At 38.1% G+C, this 19,675-nt stretch overlaps 1 protein-coding gene and 1 long non-coding RNA gene across 2 annotated transcripts in view; one reads left to right on the plus strand and one right to left on the minus strand.

The window, feature by feature from the left end:
• LOC107565054 (collagen alpha-1(XXV) chain-like) overlaps nt 1–19,675 on the plus strand; it is a 284,160-nt gene that overhangs the window by 239,821 nt on the left and 24,664 nt on the right. The gene's annotated exons all lie outside the window — the stretch shown is intronic.
• On the minus strand, nt 16,194–17,993 carry LOC107565053 (uncharacterized). Its single transcript, XR_001606320.1, has 3 exons — nt 17,845–17,993; nt 17,443–17,708; nt 16,194–17,320 (listed from the first exon to the last, which is right to left on the minus strand). It is a non-coding gene; the product is annotated as an uncharacterized lncRNA (long non-coding RNA).

Here is a 19,675-nt window from a genome sequence, read left to right on the forward strand (position 1 = left end):
TTGAACGCAGGTCACATGGTTGTCAGAGGATTCCCTTTCCGCTGCTTTGCCTCATGCATAGCCTTACGCGTCGTCAAACACACAGATAATGTACATTACAAACTAATGTCTTTACGCAGCCTCTTCAAACAAGCCTTTATATCTGATTGTGCACTTAGATTGACACTGCTTAATTTCCTTGTGGATAAATAAGGTATCTCATAGATAGAGCAAGATTTTATGCGTAGGTTTCCAATGGCAATAGAGAATCAGTTGTTGACTCATTAAGGATGACAGAATGACATACAATCTTGTTGATGATCAAGTATTTTTAATGAAAATGTGCATACAATCACACACAGACACGGTCACTGGTGTGACTGTTCAGCATCTATAAAGACAAACACATACCAAAATCAGATTAGGAACTGTGAGGAAAGGAACATCAAAATCTATAAACCAAGAACAACTGGCTCACCTTCAGCTGGCAGCAAGATTGTTACCGAGATTGAGGGCCTGTTGAATTGCGCCTCTGCTAGGGCATGCTGCTGCTTGGCCAGTTCCAGCTTGGCTCTCTTCAGCTCCAGAGACTGGCGAGCGAGCTCATTTGCTTCGGGCAACCGGCGCTGAATGTTCTGCAACACGACCAACTTCTCCTTTTCAATGTTCACCAACTCTTCGCTACACCGACATGGTGAGATTGTGGAGTGACGTCGTGAGGTCTTGTAGCAAAGTCCTGGCGAAGACGTGTGTACGGGAGGTGGTGGCGTAGTGCAGCCTTCCAGCTCGGTGCTGCCAGGTGAGGAGAGTGCTGCAGGTGGCTCGGTGTCTGGGGAGCATGGCACATTGGGGGGGTGGCGATGACCTGGAACATGAGGCCTGTTCAGCGTCACCTCTTCTAACGTCAATCCCCCCAGGGATTCCGTGTGAGACTGTGTCTCCCATGATTGCCAGTGCCTTCTCCTCATGTGCTGTTAAGGGTTGCACCAAACTGGTCCCCGCACCTGTCCTCGCCCGGTCTCTACGGACAGCAGAATCTCTCACCTTATCCTGGCTTGAAAAATCATGCCATTTTTTCCTGACGTCCTGCCAGGACCTTGGTGTGCCTGATCCGGACTGTTTTGGATAGTCCAGTTGTCCAGTGAAGTAAAGTGAATTGAGGATATATAAATAGATAAATAATAATAACAATAATAATTATTATTATTATTATGTATCTATTTATATATCCTCATATAAATAATAATAATTATTCATATTATTATTATTATTATTATTGTTGTTGTTGTTGTCATTATTATTATTATTATTATTAGCCTATTAGAAAATCTCTTAATTTTTTTTTTTTTTCGTATTTTGATTTGTTGTTAAATCAAACTTCAGTCATTCAAATAAAGAAATATTAAGCCCTGTTTTGATCTGATCATAGCCTAAAGGAGTCATGGGTCAGTGCAGTTATTGGATAGCATATTGTAGACAGATTGGAGATGAATCCTAATAAACATGCCACTACAATTAAAACCATTACATTAAAATACATTTAAAACAGTGTATTTCAATAATTTCAGCAGCGTGCAGATCCTCGTTTATGTCAGACTGTGGCGACAGCAGCGCGGACAGTCACTTAGCTCGCTCACATAATGTACCATATGTCTATAATAACGGAAAACATGACGTTTTAACGAGAAAACATCTCGTTATTACGAGAAAAGATGTCGTTTTAACGAGAAAAGATGTAGTTTTAACGAGAAAACATCTTGTTATTACGAGAAAAGATGTCGTTATTACGAGAAAATATGTCGTTTTAACGAGAAAACATCTTGTTATTACGAGAAAAGATGTAGTTTTAACCAGAAAAAATGTCGTTTTAACGAGAAAAGATGTCGTTAAAACGAGAAAAGATGTGTTAAAACGACATAACATCTCGTTATTAGGACATAATTGAGTGGAAAAAATAATATGTGTGTGGCAGCAATGCGTCACCGTACAAAATAGACCAAAATCTCAAAACTGAACAGTACATGAAGTGTCCTGCCTTAAACAATAACTTCATAATTCTGATCTCAGGCTCCTCATCTAACAAATAAGCGTTAGCGTTAGTTCTGGCAGGTCACGTGAGACAAGCTTCAGCTGATCACATCTTCCTATAGGAATACAACACCTATCGCGGCATTCCTATATAAGCTCTATTCAGTATTATTCAGCAGCTTTTCAGCTTGCTCCGGAGCAAATTACGCATCGCTGCTCGCAAATCAAACTGTTGCAGCGTGTTTCAGAACGTCTGAAGTCCACATCTAAGATAAGTGAATGCTGTTTTAATCCATATCGCTGTGTATATTACCTGGTCTGCTAATTGGAAAAAGCATATTTGCTGCAGCATTTACGCATCTGTGTTCATACAGCTGGAGCAACACGAAGTCTAGAGCATGTAGTCGCTCTGAGGACACGCCGATAGTTAAGGCCATGAGGACAAGTTTAAATGCATTCTCGTGTATGCGTTTCAACTGGGGTTCGCTGTATTCAGCAGCACAATCTCAATGTTATGGTTGTTTATTTCTAAGGTTGATGTTTCATTAGCTGTGTGAGTGTGCGGTTGATTTCAGCTGCGTCAGAAGCACGCTTTTATCGCTCCTAATGGCTTCTATACATATAAGAATATAATATAAATGACGAAGTATTTCCGCAGGGTGTATGCTTCCCCTGCCGGACTGCTACTCAATACTTATTAGAAATTCATCATTTCTGATCCGCTTGAATATGTGCTCACGCTGAGTAATATGAGCATGAGAAATTAGGGTGATATGACGTGTTGATTAAACATGATCAACTGGCTGAGAAAGGGAAGGAAAGGAAAAAAAAAACTTCGGTGGTGATTGGAAGGTTACGACTGAGCGCTCAAATGGACACAAGGGATTTAAATATAGTCAAATTATTCTAAGCAAGTGCAAGCAGCGCTTAATTTTTTTTTTCATTCTCATTGCTTAATGCTATGGATGCTTCCCCCATAAAAATATTATTAAGCAACATTTCCTGCTAAGTTTCTTATTTAATTCTCATTGCTTAACGCTATGTTGGCAAATACTATTGTCAAATATTGCTCGTTGTTTAAGGCTAGTTGTTCAGTAACATGTTTGTTTGCTAGGCACGCTGTTGCTTTAGGCTTATTGGTTGTACTTTGACACACTGGTAACATTAACGTTATCCAGTTAAACTTACCACAGCTGAGGCTTGTTTTAAAATCTGTTGTTTAAGCTGTTGTTTAGGCCATCCGATTGTTCTTGAAATATGCTTGCTGCTTATGGCTCATCTAGTATTGGGAATGTTATTTCCTTAAGTTTCTCTGACTACTGCAACATGCTGTGATTAAGCAAGCAACATGCTTGTTGCAAAGCTATCTAGTGTATTGGTAAGGATTTTTGTCTATGCTCACGCGGGTTGTCAGATTGAGGACATGTAATACAACGAGCACAAATGTCAATGGGAGAAGGCCAACCTAGAAACTGATGAGTTGATTTGAGTTATGTGCTGTTGTTATAGACTTTTAAATGGATGCTGAAGCTTTTAGGCCAGGTAGAATCTGCGATCTCTGATCCGTTCATTGCTCGCTTCTATGGCTGCAGTACGCTATGTTTGCTGCAAACTAGGCTGCCAATTCTAGTGGGCTTTCTGCAACTTTTTCAGGTATTGCTTTAAAGGGGCTTGCTGCTCTTCTTAGCTGCTTATAAAGAGCACCCCTTCGCTGCTACTCTCCTCCGGTAAGGGGCTTGCTGCTCAGCTGCTTATAAAGAAGAGCACCCCTTCGCTGCCTTCTGTAAGTTGCTGCTGCCCCAGTCTCTGTTATTGACAGGCTGCATGGATGGGCAGAGAGGTTTTTGCCCAGAACAGAACCATACCGCCAAACCAAACTTTATGCCAAGTATCTATCATTTTGACAATAGTGGTCCTGACAGAACTATCCGTTCTATTAGTATGTTGTATGCTTATAGATCTTAGCCCTCCCTCAAATGTGAAACAAAGTTCTTGTCACCATCAGTTTGTGTGTGTGTGTGTGTGTCTGTGCATGGTACAGTAAGTGTAATTATAACAACATTGTGAACTGATTATTTTGTAGACATTTGTTGAAAAATGAAACAACATGAAACAATTGGGTGAGTGTGAGGGAATTAAAAGAAATTGGTAAGTACGTCAGAGTTGTTAATATATTTAACGTTTTGTTTAGAAAAAATAAATGAGATGTGCCCTTTTTTCCACTTGAGCCCCTGCCCCTCAAAATGACTGTGCACGTTCCTGTAGTCGAATCATATGTTTGGGGGCGGGGGGCAAAATACATTACCAAGAGTCAAGTCAGACATTCGACAGTCATAATTACTGACATTAACACACAGGGAAAATGTGTAACGGACGCCTCGCAGAAACAAACAGGGTAAATAATGTTTTATGTTTTGATTAAAATAGTTAACATTAAACGTGAAACCCTAAGAATTCACAATATTTTTTTTTTTACAATAGTGCTCTTATTATAATGTTATGTATGTGACAGTAGTTATTAATGTTCTGCATTTCTGTTTTGAGCTGCGTGCGCTGAAGATCACCAATAGAGTGACGCATTTGATAGCAGGTTTTTAATCAATGGTATTTAACTAATCATTTATCTCATATAGAATAAGCTTCGTTATTTATACAACATAACGTTAATATTACGACTTATAAGCTATCTGCACAAAATGCCCCAAATGCACAAACGTGTCTGCGCGGCTCTTAATGAACTCCTTTTGTGGACGCGTTCTTCATGCAACAATGTGCAGAAACATGGCAACTGAACTCAAAAAATTCACAGCATTTTATTATAATAGTGTTCTCATTATAATGTTATGTGTATGACCGTTAGGGTTGCCAACCGTCCCGTATTAGCCGGGACGTCCCGTATTTTGGGCCTAATTGATTTGTCCCGTACGTGACTTCCCTTGTCCCGTTTTTTAACTACTACGCTGATCTAACCACTGACTGATACAACAGCAGCAGTGCTGATCACTTGAATGATCACCGATACCTGTCATCATCCAATCACAGCCCCCCTCACGCAGTATACGTTAAGTAAATCAGAAATCGTGAACAACTGTTCGAGGAAGGCTGAGCAATCCTCTGCCGGCTCATCGCTCCCACCTCACAGCAAGCAGCACTCGTGCTAATGCCAATTCCGTCCGTGTTTTAACTTCAGTAAATCAGTTTTGGTGAATACAAACTACGTGATTGTTTTTCGGGTACTTGTACTTTTTTGAGTATATTTTTAAAGCTGTACTTTTACTTGTACTTAAGTAAAAATTAAACTAAATAATCTACTTAATTTTAAATCATAGTTCGTTACTGAGTACGCCCACAATTTGAATTGATATTCAAACCTTTGACGGAACTTCAGTAGCCAATAAAAATAAGATAAAGATCATAAAGGGACCAATAAAAGCCCTGATACATGAACCGGGAAAAGCCACCACTGCAGCAGGTTCTGAAGAGCTGATCAGACAGTGAGGGAGCTCAGCGTAATTTATGGACTCAAAGTTTGTAGAAATAAACTACACGGTAGTGTTATCATAAATATCTATATTTTGATACTGAAATATCTGACACGGTTCCATTACTCATTTTCCACAGTATCTACGGAATGTACACCGATACAAGCTGCGTCTCTCTTTCCTCTCCGACAATGAGTTTGACACGCATCCGCCTCCTGTCAATTAAAGAGTCTGAATGTCCACGCGGGATTCCAGGTATTCCACATAATTTTAATCATTCCCACAAATGTGGCGAGCACTTTATTGTAACAGGAGTACACAGTCATGCAATCGCAGAAAACTGGATGCGAGCTCTCAAATAGGCCTAACTTATACAAATGAACTTCTTGTGCACACTCGGACTGTGTGCAGTCGCGATCTCTCCATGCATTTAAAGTAGAAATTATTTATCTTTGCTCCTGGATTAAACTTTGTCAAAAGTTATCAACCATTTAGAATAGATCCACACCTGACCGATGAAAATGCAACTAGAAATTTTATTGGCTGTAAGTGAAATGCACCAGAAAGTCTTTCAACAATCAAAGTGTAACGGGGCGAATGAGATGAGAGATGTGCAGATCCATTTGCAAGCTTCATTAGACAGAGACGTGGTCAGTAACTCAGGCAGGGTCGAAACACAAGAGTAGTCCAAGGACAGATGTGATCAGACTCCGGCGAACAATATCCAACAGGGCAAAGCAACGAGAGATAATCCAGGTACGCAGCAATAGTCCAGGCAGGGGCAAACAGAATCTGAACGCTAAAACAATAGATAATCCAAGGTACACAGGCAAGAATCAGGAAACAGGTAATACCTAGACTAGACTAGACTATGAAAACACGATATGGCTCCGTAAAGCAGCTATCACTAAGAGAGTGATAAACGCAGAAAAATACACGGCAATGAAACCGAGGAAGTCCATGGCTTATGCAGGGTGTGTGATTGGTTACAGCTGTGGGTGTAATCAGTGCAATGGATGATGGGAAATGTAGTCCAGGGTATAGTGCAACAGTCTGTGTAGTGTGAGAGTCCTTGTGGTGAGCGGGTGTCCTCTGGTGGTGAGTGAACGGAAGTTCAAAGACCGGATTTGTGACACAAAGATGGAACTTTAATTTCTTTACAATGTAAGTTTATGCTAGAAATGTTTTGGAATGGGATATTTGTATGATTTGTAGGCATATAAATATCCTAGTCTGTCTAACTGTATCACTACATTGTACAGACATTACAGGTCAAAGCCATCTGATGTTCCATTTATCTAAATAAATAACATATATGGCTCTTAAATTACTGCTTATAAAAATTCATTGTCATTTTTCAAATACCTCAGCTGAATTGAGGTCATTTGTTTTATAATTTTATTACTGACTGTGCACTTGTCTTTTTTTGTAAATTAAATTCAGTTTGAAATCAAAGTTGAAATCAAGCTTCCTTGTGCTGTAAGCTTTTGCAACAAAATAACCCTATTTTAAAGACACAAATACAGAATGAACAAATGTTTCAGATTGAGATTTTTGTAATGTTAATTGATCAATGTTTATATGCATGTAAATAAAATAGTTCATCATATAAAGCAAACATGTCTTTTTAGAACACTTGGATTAAACCACTCAAAGCTTGAGATAATGATTGCCTTGAAAAAATGGATGGACAAAAACATGAGATAGTAAAATATCTATATGGCAGTACACAGTATGTGGTAGTTTTGCCGATTGGTATTGAAAATTATTGTTAAACTCGTCATGAAATCAAAAATGACCCTACTTTTTTAGTGCACAATACTAGCCTTGTAGTGAACAATTAAACCATGCAAGTCTATACACTGAAAAATAAATAAATAAAAATTGTCTGCCATCATAATCTTTAATCAAAAACTGTAAATTCGCTTCCGCTCTGGAATGGCATTCTGGCTCTGATGACGTCAGTTTGACGGCTTCGGGAGAATCCTCTTGTTAAGTCATGATGTAAGGACTGCTGTTTCCGGGTCCATGCCTCTACTCATTTTACAGCCATTTATGAGCAAGATTTAATTCATATTACATATTTAAGATAAGCATTTAAAAATTTGCTGTGCACACTACAGTCTCCGTGCTCACAGTGTCTTAGACACTAATATTTTAGCTGAATCACTGTCTGGCCATCTGGGATTTCAGTATGGAGATTAAGGCTAGGGTTATAATTTTTTTTTCAGTATTTCATGACATTGTGGGTGTATATTAGCACAGTTTGTTGTTTTCTTGGGGCATCTGGCAGAGCGTTAGGACCCAGAAGCGGCGAAGCGTGATTTCAGACATAATGTATCGCCCCATGAAAGGCACAAAATCATCATGATGTTTCCTTGCACTATATTTCAAGTGTTCTGAGACCACTTGTAATTGAGTATTATTTCAGCAATGTAACTGTCACAGTGCACTACTGTGAGGAACACCGAGATGGAGCAAGGAGACGAGGAGTGGAATTCAAACATATAGATTTTAATAACATCCAGGGACCAAGGAAAACACACGTAGCAAGGTATACATATACAATTCCGGACAAGGGAGAACAGAACAGGCTAGAACTCAAATAGGGCAGATAACGAGAGGCAGACAGGTGAGGAGGATAACAAGGAACACCTGGAACTAATAGAACTAAATGGGGACAGGAACAGGAAGGACCAAATAAGGGCAAGGAAGGCACACAGGGAGCAAAACACACACAAAACAAGGAACAGAGTCTGACAGTAACAGTACTTGCGTTCAAATTTGCAGTACTCTTTCCACCACTGAACATACCTACATGACACAATTAGCCAAATAGTAAATTTTCTGGCCAAAACCACATTTTGTTAAATACACACTCTACATTTCAAAATCTTGAATACCTTTTTCTACATATACTAACTGTATCAAAACACAGCAAACATGATTCAAAATAGAGTCATTCAGTCAAAACATTGACTGTTCATTTGTGATTGAAAACTAGTGGTAGTCATAGCACACAGAATGTCAAAATGCTAACAATTAATGGCATAACAAATGCTGCATTACTTGTCATGCTTCAGTTCGACTTGTATAGAACAAACAATGAGATTAATTTTTTGTTTAAATTGATTCACAAAACATTTTATGCACTATATACAGAAGTAGAAAAATAGAGAGAAAAAAAACATGTAATTGTTTAAATGCATGTACAGATACGTTATTTACAAGCGTGTAATTTACAAATGTAAAATTTTCGGATTCTATGTATACATTTGTCAGTTATGATGGACAGTGTATAGTTATGAATGTTTTAATTGTTCATGCTGAATATAGCCTGTGGGAAGAAAATGTTCTTATGTCCTGATTTTCTTAGCACTTTTTCTCACTCTGGAGGTGTAAAGATTTGGAGGTTGGGCAGTATAAAGTATATTTCAGTGATAGTGATACTGACCTTTAAAAAGCAGCACTAATACTCCATACTTATTTCACTTCAGTGGATTTCAGCAAATGGTAAGAATTCAAGGCCTTTATTTGTCACATATGTTGTGTTGAATCAGTAACTTTGTGCTTCCCTTGCCATTTAATCAGCAAATGAGTCAAGTCTACTACTTCACAGATGGAAACATTTTGCATGCAAAGAGCACATTTTTTACCAAAGGTCTTTGGGCAAAAGGAAAAGAAAAAAAATTTGACTTTTTAAACTGAACTGAATCTCTGAATAATTCAAAAATGCAATCACTGATGGGGGGAAAAAAATGAATAAAACTATTTTATAGTTACTTATGGTTGTCTTGATTGCCCTTTAGAAACAAGTCAAGACGGAATCCACAAAGTCTATGATACCACATATGTTAAAAGTGCCAAAATTCTCCTCTCACATGATACGGAGTACACACCATTCTCTTTTTAGCCCTTAAACTTTGTCAGTCTAAAGACCAGGCATAATGTCATGTGCCCAGATTCAGGGTTAGGATTTAGTGCTTCTAAATGATGGTTTGCTTAGCTCTGTATGACTGCCAACAAGAGGACTTAACTCACACAGTAAGTTTTATTTACATTAAACTCAGCAAGCTCTGGAATTCAGCCCAGCCAAATTAATAATATTTCATTTCAAACATTCATTGCCCTGAAGCAGTTTAAAGAACGTTTTTGGACACCCCAGGATTATAAGAGTTGCCATTGTGCTGATACTGTCCACATGGAATATTCCAGCAAAGGAATATTCTAGATTCAATATAACTTAAACTCATTCGACAGCGTTTGTGGCATATTGCCATTTACCACAAAGTTTGTTTCTAAAAAAAAAAATCTTACTGTAATTCAGATTTTTACCTTTTTATAGAAGTATCATAGTTTCATAACTTTTTGCAAAACAACACACAATGTAAATTGTACACAACACATGTAAAACACAAAAATCTAACAGGAATGAATATTATGGCAAAGGTGTTTGCAAATGTTTGCTTTTGAGATGCGTGTGATATTTTGAATGCAGTGCTTCATTTTGCAAGAGATGTGAGGCATTTTGCATTTTTTGTGTGCAATTCTTGGACTTGTATCTAAATACTGCAGTAATTGGATAGCATTATATTGTAGACAGATTGGAGATGAATACTAATACACATGCCGCTACAATTAAAACAATTACATTAAAATTATATTTAAAACTGTGTAGGCCTATTTCAATAACTTCAGCAGTGTGCAGATCCTCGTTTATGTCAGGACTGTGGCGACAGCAGCGTGGACAATCCCTTAGCTCACTCATATACTGTACTATATATCTATTATAATGGGAAAACATTGTTTTTATGACATGTATTTATGAATAGAAGAAAAAAAAACACCTCATTAAGAGGAAAAAAAAAAAGTTAACGAGAAAAAACCTCTAATTTTTATGGAGGAAAGATGCCGTTTTAACAAGAAAACATGAGAAACGGTGTTGTTAAAACAACATCTCGTTATTATGACAATTGAGTGGAAAAAATAGTGTGTGGCAGCAATGTCACCTTATATTTTTGTTTTCTCAAGCAAAGCAAATTTTTAAAAAGTCTACTGAAAACATCTTAAACTTTTTTTTGTCAGACAATGCATGTTGAAGATGTACGTTAAACAAATCCTCTGAACATTAAGATGTTATTGTTCTCTTTGTTGTGCATGAGCTCGTGTTGCTTACAGTTAAAGTCCTTATCTGTTTTTATTATTGTTTGCAAGGTTGCAGCGTTACTTGGCAATATTTTAAATATTATTTTTGGGTATTTTGCATGGTCTGTTACTGGAGTAGTTGCTCAGCATATCCGATTTAAAAAAAAAAAAGTCACTGCTCACCACTGATGCGCAGTCATTGTAAAATACTGTGAGGGTTCTAGTCCTCCTTCTTGCTTGCATTTGACCTCAAGTTTATCAACAACATCATATCTGATGTCTTCTCTGGCACTGCATCTTGGAAAGTACCTTCTGGAATGTCTAATCCAACCCTGGCGGTCTTCAGGAGAAAATGTCACCACACCCCGCATTCGTTGCCTCCAGTAAAGTCATCTGGTCATATGGATGGTGGTCATAAACCTTCCACCTCCACGCAGAGGAAAAACTCCTCTATGGGGTTTAAGAAAGGGGAGTATGGAGGCAAGTATAATACTGACATCCTGGGATGTACAGCAAACCAGTCTGTGACTGCAGCAGAGTGGTGGAATGCCACATTATCCCACACAACAATGAAGGTAGGGGAGTTTGATGCCCCTCTCTCCTCTGCTGGCACAAGCTGATTATCTTGGTCATCCAGAAAAGAAATTAGCCTCTCTGTATTGTAGGGGCCAATGAGTGGTTTGTGTAACCGCAAACCATCATTGGACAGCGCTGCACACATTGTGATGTTAGATCCTTTCTGGCGTGGGACATCCATGGTTGCTCTGTCCAATCGCATTTCTTCCCCTTTAGCATGTTTTTGCCAGGTTGAATCCAGCTTCATCCACAAAGATAAAAGTATGTGGAGTTCACCTAGCTTCAATCTCCATCACCCTCTAAATTACAGACAGTTTTACAGTCATTTACATTATGCTTAACGGTGTATGTACCCTGTTTGGTAACTGAACAGACATCTTACCTGGACATACTGATACCGGAGTTCTTTCACACATTCACTGTTTCTCTCAAAGGGTACAGTGTACAATTGCTTCATCCTTATTTTATGCTTCTCTAGGACTCAATTGGCAATTGTCATTGTGCTGACCATATTCACATTTGCAAAAGTAATATTGTGTGCCAGCACTCTCCCGAATTTCCTGCAGTTTTATTGAATTGTTGGCAACGACCATGTCATCAATGACAATTCCCTGCACATCTGAAAAAGATTTTGCCTCTCCCTCCCCTTGGAGACAACCTTTGGATCCTAAAACAAAACAATTACTGTGTATTGTAATCAATTTTAAAATGTTGGTACATGTAAAAATATAGACATCATATTGTACTGTAATACGTAGTTCAGTTATCATCAAAGGATGCTCATCTCACCTGTTGTTTTGTCGGAAAATTTGTACTATTGGTGCAACTGTGCAGATTTGGTTGCACCCTTTGACCGGCCTCTCTCAAAGACAGGCCATGATTTACAACATGGTCAATAATTGTGGCCCTAATCTCAGCAGAGATCACAGCTCTTGGTTTTCCTCTCCTTTGTCCTCCATGCACTCTCGCGTTCTCTCTACTACTCTACTTTCCCCACCAACCTGATCCATATTTCCTAACAAAATCAGTTCCAAGCTATCCCCTTTTACTAAAACATGCTAATGAGACTAAAGCAGGACACCTGAGTAGGCTTTCAGCTGAAATTGCAATTAGCTTGATTATTTTATTTTCTATATTTCAAAATAATTACTGCATAAATACATGGAAATTACCATCATTCTATTTTGAATGTGCTTTTAACAATTTTGAAAGCAATTTGTTAGCATTTTAAAAAATATGCTGAAAATATATAGTGTTTTGCAGATTTTGGAGTATGAATGACAAAAGTGTTTGTGGATTTTGAGAAATGAGGCCATTGAATTAATTTTGTCTGAAAACAATTAAATTATTCAGTTTGTTTAGCATAAACTTCTGTTTCGCTAAGTGTGTGAACCATTTAGAAAATGTGATTTCAGTATTGAACATTGCTTGTTAGCAATTGAGAAAAAAAAAAACTGTAAATGAGCATTATAGATCAAAAAGTTCAATTTTTGGCACTGGTTGCCTTTGCCTGTGGATAGCATTGCTTTGTAAAACACAATTACCAAACTGGAGATCTTAGAGATGGGTCCGTATTCAATGTAACATTTTATGCACCAACACAGTATAGAAGCTTTTGACATTGGTGGGGACATAAGAGCAGATTAAAATATTTATTTTAATATTAATCGAATTGAAACCAGGATGATTCTGAAATAAAACTTTACTGTTGCTTTGTACAGTCAGTTTAACAACATTAAGTTAAAGCTGCAGTCCGTAACTTTTTTTTTTTTGGTTAAAAATGATCCAAAATCAATATTTGAGCAAGTACATAATCAGCCAGTGTTCAAAAATATCTCCTTACTTTAGCCCGATTCACAATGGTAAGCTTATAATTATGTTTTCTAATTTGAGTGGTACGGGTAGGTTTTCATGGGAAATTCGAGCATGCTGCTGCATCATTACGTCACGTCTGTAAACATAAAGTTTGAGTCCCGGCTAGTAGGCTATTGCATGTGCGGATGCTGCAGGTGGTGGATCGTTAGCCTTTTCTCACAGCAGCTGGAATAATTATTTATCGTTTTGATGGTGGATTGTAATCCAGAAAGGATTATGTGTTTATGAAACCCATGTTACTGAAATTAAATTATTCCAGTTTTAAATGTGCATCTGATTACAGATAGCCTGGGATTTCACAGGATTTGTATTTCAAAGAGAACCAGTTCAAAAGGAAGAATAATTTGCTTTTTGGGTTAAAAAAAATTCTTTATTAAATTCGAATGACAATTAGAGATTAGACTGTACAGAAATTTTATCGCTAATACACACTACATACATGTAGTCACGCAATGCTGATATTGTTAACATTAACAATTTGAGAACAAAGTATAACAATAATAATAATTTGCACAGTTTGATGTGATTATGAGCTAATCAATCGTTAGATTTAATCACCATTGGTAGCGCGATTTATTGTAAAGCTTTTGGTCAGAACAAACATGGCAGACTTGTTACTTGTTCTGATAACAATATCCGGTGAAAATTATTATTTGGGGCATATATTCCAAGACGTAGGCGAGAATCTGTGATTTCTAAATAACATTAAAGTATTCACACCGGTGCGGTGACTGACCACTACACATTCACCTCGAAACATTAGATAATCACAGGTAGGGGAGTTTGATCAGGGTTGGAGCTAATCTCAACAAAACTCAAAAGCAGCGCATTGGCCCTCCAGGGCAAGAGTTGAGGAACCCTGATGTACATAATGGCTTCATCCTAGGCTGTAAGATTGTGTGTTGTGCATCTTTCAGCACAACGTTTGTCTTTCTGTCCATATGCTTTATATAGAGAGCTAATACAGTTTCAACTCCTTACACTCAATTTTTAATTGCCACATAATTTCTGAAACCTGACACTCAAACACCAGAACCACACACCAAATATGCAAAACCATACACTCATTCCCGGCTTTTGACTCATTTAGAATTTCATAAAACCCTTTTTTGCAAAACAAAACACAATTCTCTATGTAACGCACAAAAATCTAACAGGAAGTATCTTGATTTCCTTTTTCAAACACAACCAATCAAAATGCCACAGAAATTCATCAGTGCCTCAAACTAACTCCTAAATGCACAGTTTTCTATCAATGGTATAACATATTTCAGATGTGTCTGAAATTACAAAACATTATTTATATACATAACACTATTCACCAAAACGGTAAGTTGAAAAAAGAAACATCTAAACCTTAATTCGCAATAAAGAACTTCTGTTTTAGATACTCCAGAAATAAAGTCTAACTGGTCATTAATGTGTGAAGTTGATGTTGCTGTTTATGGAGAGGTCCTTTTTTTCTGAGGTCAAAGGTCTCATGTGGGGGCCCTGGAATATTTCCTTATGGGGGTCTTGGGGGCAAAAAAAAATTATATCTTCAAGAAATAGACTGTATTTTAATGTTGTTGTAACCCTTTCCCCAACTAGATTAAGAGAGAGTTAAAGAACTATACAGGGGCTTACAGGTTTTACGGTAGTGGTGCTATATAGCACCTCATTGACTCCAAAGAACCGCTGAAGAACCATACAGGGGCTTAACGGGTTCTTTATACGGCAGTGGTGCTATTTAGCACCTTAACCACTCCAAAGAACCACTGAAGAAGGTTTTTTTATTTATTTATTTTTTAAAGAGTGTAGCATCCCCCCCTAATTCTACGCCCCTGATGTAATGTCAAACACATTTTATTGGCCAGTCTAGCTTCTGTGTTTCATACAGCTCAGTTGTTTTCCTATCCACTGTGAAAGCTCTATTCAGAACCGGACTGAAGACTTTTTTTTTCCAGTCAGCAACCTGAATAATTCTAAGTCTATAGAAATTGTAACTCACTGGTGATTCAGACACAGCTGAAAATAAGCCGGAAAATGTAAGGAACTGTGTGTGTGTTTTGGTGGGATGTGGGGTAATGGGGAGAATATCATAGCTTTGTTACTGAAAAACAGTGTTAGGGCAACCATTTACAAATAAATTGCCCAGAGGGAAATCTGCTTTATTTAGTAATGACAGAACTGGTGAGCAGAACAGACCTGAACAAATGAGAAACAGAACAACACGCATGCAAATATATAAACAGAAAACAAGGACATACACAACCAGATGACTATTATCTGTCTTTGTACACAATGGGTTAGTGCGTGTTTTACCGACCCATATGTCCTATCTGTGGGTCAAAGGGGTTAGACATCTGCACTGACTGCATGCTGTTTGTGTCAATCATGTTTAAAATAAATCTGACAGTGTATTGAGTTCACCATCAAAATATCATTAAATCAAAACATTTTATATATATATATATATATAATTAAAATTCTAAAAAAGACATTTGATGTCCATACAGTTCTTGTGTATTCAGATGTTTTATGTCTCGATTAAGGCAACTTTTGGGGGAAAAGTTGTAATAAAACGAGAGAGGCTACAAGAGAAGCAGAGAGAGAAGATTAATGCTTAATAATTACATCAACAGGACCATGAAATTAAATCTGGAATAGCTTAATTTAAGATGTGGCTGGTAACGTGCTAACCCAAACCACATCAGCAGTTCAGTTTACTGCTCTCCAAGAATGGATTGTGGTCTTGTGAGGTGTGAAGCACCAGCTGTCCTGGAGGCTCCGCTTGTCTCAACTTTAAAATGTAACATTCAAATAACAAGAAACTACATCACAAATATAAGAATTAAAGTCACAATAGGCCCTTTTCATAAGAATTGGAAATTACAGTGATGCAGAGTGAAGCTAGTTCCATGACTGGTCAGTACCTATTATATTAGGATGCTCGCTTCTCAAATAGCACTTCCTACCTATCTCCTTTTTGTTTGTTTTCCAAGCGGTTATAATTGACAAAGAAATAAAAAAGGTCTTTTCTAACTTCTATGGCCACTCGGAGCACTAAGTCTTTGAGATAATACCTTCAAATTTACCATAATACACTCAAATGTAAATTGTGTGGTTTGTATTCTCCGTCTCCGTGTCAGTAACATCATATTTACTCATTCAGTCATTTCAACACATCATGAGAAGTATAAAAATGACAACATTTATTCCCAGTACAGGCAAATTTTTCAGAAATCAAATCAGCACAAACTTTCCTGTTTGAACCACTTAAACACTGTTGCGCGTAATCTTAAACACGTGTAATGTTTCTCCTTTTCTAATGATATTTTTCCCCATTGATATTGTAAGAGTAAATGTATGTGAATGACCAATCACAACACCAGTACTGCACATTGAATATTTCTCTTTACATTTTAAAATCAGTCAATACAGCCATGCATTTCCAAAAGGTGCTTCCATGCATTTCCACTTTGCACAGAAAATCAGAACATTATACTATATAGGGTATAGAATATAAAAACGTTTGTGGAGACAAAAAGAATACATGAGGGGAAAACGAAGCTTAAGCATAACCCTAGCTGGATCTGGACATAGCACTCTGTCCACCTCACAGGCTGTATCATCTCTCGCAAGATAGTAAGGGAATCTTCTTGAATGCGGAATCCATCCTTGCACAGATCCTGCTTCAATTAGGTCACAGGCCTCTTCCATTACTTGAATGAAGAGTATCCTGTCATAGGGCTGGAGGTCATAAACCTTCCACCACCACGCCAAAAAGAGAAACGCACACTCCTCAATGGGTTTAAGAAAGGGAACGTATTGTGGGAGGTAAATAGTGGACTGAAAATCATGAACATTCATAAAACCAGTTTTGGACCAGAGCAGCAAAGCAGATCGGTGGAATGACACATTGTCCCAGACGACAATGCATCTCTTCTGCTCTGCATCCATTTGGTCCTCTGCTGTAACAATGTTGTGTAGTCCATCTAAAAATGTGAATATGTGGGCTGTGTTGTAAGGACACGTGTTGGCATGGCAGTGGAGGACCCCATTCTGGGTGATTGCAGCACACATTGTGAGGTTACAACCATGTTTGCACAGGACATTCAAAACACCTCTGTGGCCAATGAGGTTTCTTTTTTTTTTTTTTTTTTCTTCTTCTTCTTTTTTCAGGTTAAACCCAGCCTCATCTATGAAGCTGAATTCATGTGGGATTGGATCAGCATCAATTAGCAAGACGCTCTCTAAAAAAAAAAAACAACAACAAAAAGACAACATTGTGTAGTTTAACATACTTACTTCTATAAATGTACATGTAAAAAGGTTTTGTGGGCAGTGCACAATAAATGAACGGTACATTACTTACCTGCAAATATTCATGCCACAGGTCTTTTAGTTTTCAGAATTTCTTTCAAATGGAGAAAAAAAAGAAAAAAAAATTGCAGAAAGTTAAGGGTTCACCCAGTGTTGACAGGGAGACCTGATGGACATTATTAAAAATTGTGTGGTAATTGAGGATGCTTGATTGTATTTCTGAGCCGTATTACATTTTTGGCCAAAACCACATTTACAATAGTTCTCTCTTGTTCCGGAGTAAATATGGGTCCTCCTTTACATTCTCGACCCTCAATCCTTAGTAGATCAATCAAAATACATGTAAAATATGCACAAGATATTATTTCAAATGTGGAATACAGTGAATGGGTACTCATAGCTCATATAGTAGGCTACATTATAATGTAGACCGTAGAGACAAGTTGTTTTTTACCTGTGCTCTTGTTGAATTGTCTGAATGACTATAGCAACAGTATATCTGCTGAAGTGGGGCTAAACTCTGTCCAGCCTCTCTGTGTCCACCCATATGGTTAACAACAGGGGTGCCCAACCCTGCTCCTGGCGATCGACTGTCCTGCAAAGTTTAGCTCCAACTCTAATCAAAAACACCTGCCTTTAATTTTTAAGTGATCCTGAAGACCTTAATTAGTTGCTTCAGGTGTGTTTGATTAGGGTTGGAGCTGAACTTTGCAGGACAGGCGATCACCAGGAGCAGGGTTGGGCACCCCTGGTTTACAACATTGTCAACCAAGGTTGCTCAAATCGCATTTGAGAAACATGGTCCTCGTCGGGGAAGTCGTGGCCTAATGGTTAGAGAGTCGGACTTGTAATCCAAAGGTTGCGGGTTTGAGTCTCGTACCGGCAGGAATTGTTGGTGGAGGGAGTGAATATACAGCACTCTCTCCCACCTTCAATACCACGACTGAGGTGCCCTTGAGCAAGGCACGACCCCCCAGGCGCCGCAGCATAAATGGCTGTCCACTGCTCCGGGTGTGTGTGTGTTCACTGTGTGCGCACTTTGGATGGGTTAAATGCAGAGCACTAATTCCAAGTATGGGTCACCATACTTGGCGTCACGTCACGTCACTTCACTTCACTCTTATTCTTTGTCCATGGCTTCCTCTCCCTCTTCCTCTCCTCTTCCTACAATGTTGCCATCCATTTTTGTTGAAGACAGGTAAATTGACCTGTTACCTTTTTATAGTGTTTACACCTGATTGTTGAGTTTACAATTAAGCACCCAAGTGTCTGCACACCTGGGGCCCGTTTCAATAAGGAGGTTCAACCAACTCTGATTTAAAACTTGAGCTCTGAGTTGACTTACCCTGAGATGGGAAACTTGACTTGAGTTAGTTCAGTCAACTCTGAGTAGGTTGACTCTCCCTGCATCTCAATGTTCATACTATCCATCCTAAATAGTATGTGAGATTAGAATAATTGTGTCCCAAAACATAGTATGTTGAAAAGAGTATGCCAAAAGTCCCTGGATGGTCTACTATATCAGGTCAATTTTTGAAGTGTGGATCCGTGCACAATCTAATGGCTAAAATTGCCCACAATCCATTGTGCTTTGGCGAAGGATTCGGTCCAGAACTGCAAACACGAATAAAACGTGTTAGAAAAACTACAAACGCATGATCGATGGTTAGGTAGAGGCTTACAAAAAGGGGTTTGAGTTACTAATAATCAGTGGTGGAAAGAGTACAGAAAAAAATATACTCAAGTAAAAGTACCATTACCTTCCAAAAACTGTAGTGTGAGTAGAGTAAAAGTACTTGTCCAAAAATCAACTTGAGTAAGAGTAAAAGAGTAGCCTATTTAAAAGTACTCCTGAGTATTGAGTAGCGAGTACTGAGCTGTGGATTCTACCCCCTCATAATAAACGCTGTACACCGCAATTTATACATTTTAAAAACATTGTACATTCTGTAATTCACATTATCTTGTTTGTCATAAAGAATGAAGACTATCTATCATCCAGCAGTTTTAATTTTGACTGCCAACTCTTTAAAATACTTCAAAAAAAGCACAGAAACAGTATTCAGTTGAAGAAAAGATGAAAGTTATTCTCAGTACAATCATCCCCATTTACATCATAACCTTTGAAAAAATAGATTTAAAATCATGTGTAAGGCCACTGAGACAGCACGCTGCTGTTGCACATAAAATATTAATGTTTAGAACAGCGCAAATACAAACACCATTAGAAACTCATAGTTCAGCATCACACACCGTGATATGGGTTAAAATGAGAGCCCATTTCT

This window comes from Sinocyclocheilus grahami, unplaced genomic scaffold (assembly GCF_001515645.1).
Source record: "Sinocyclocheilus grahami isolate Dianchi unplaced genomic scaffold, SAMN03320097.WGS_v1.1 scaffold977.1, whole genome shotgun sequence".
Classification (NCBI taxonomy): domain Eukaryota; kingdom Metazoa; phylum Chordata; class Actinopteri; order Cypriniformes; family Cyprinidae; genus Sinocyclocheilus; species Sinocyclocheilus grahami.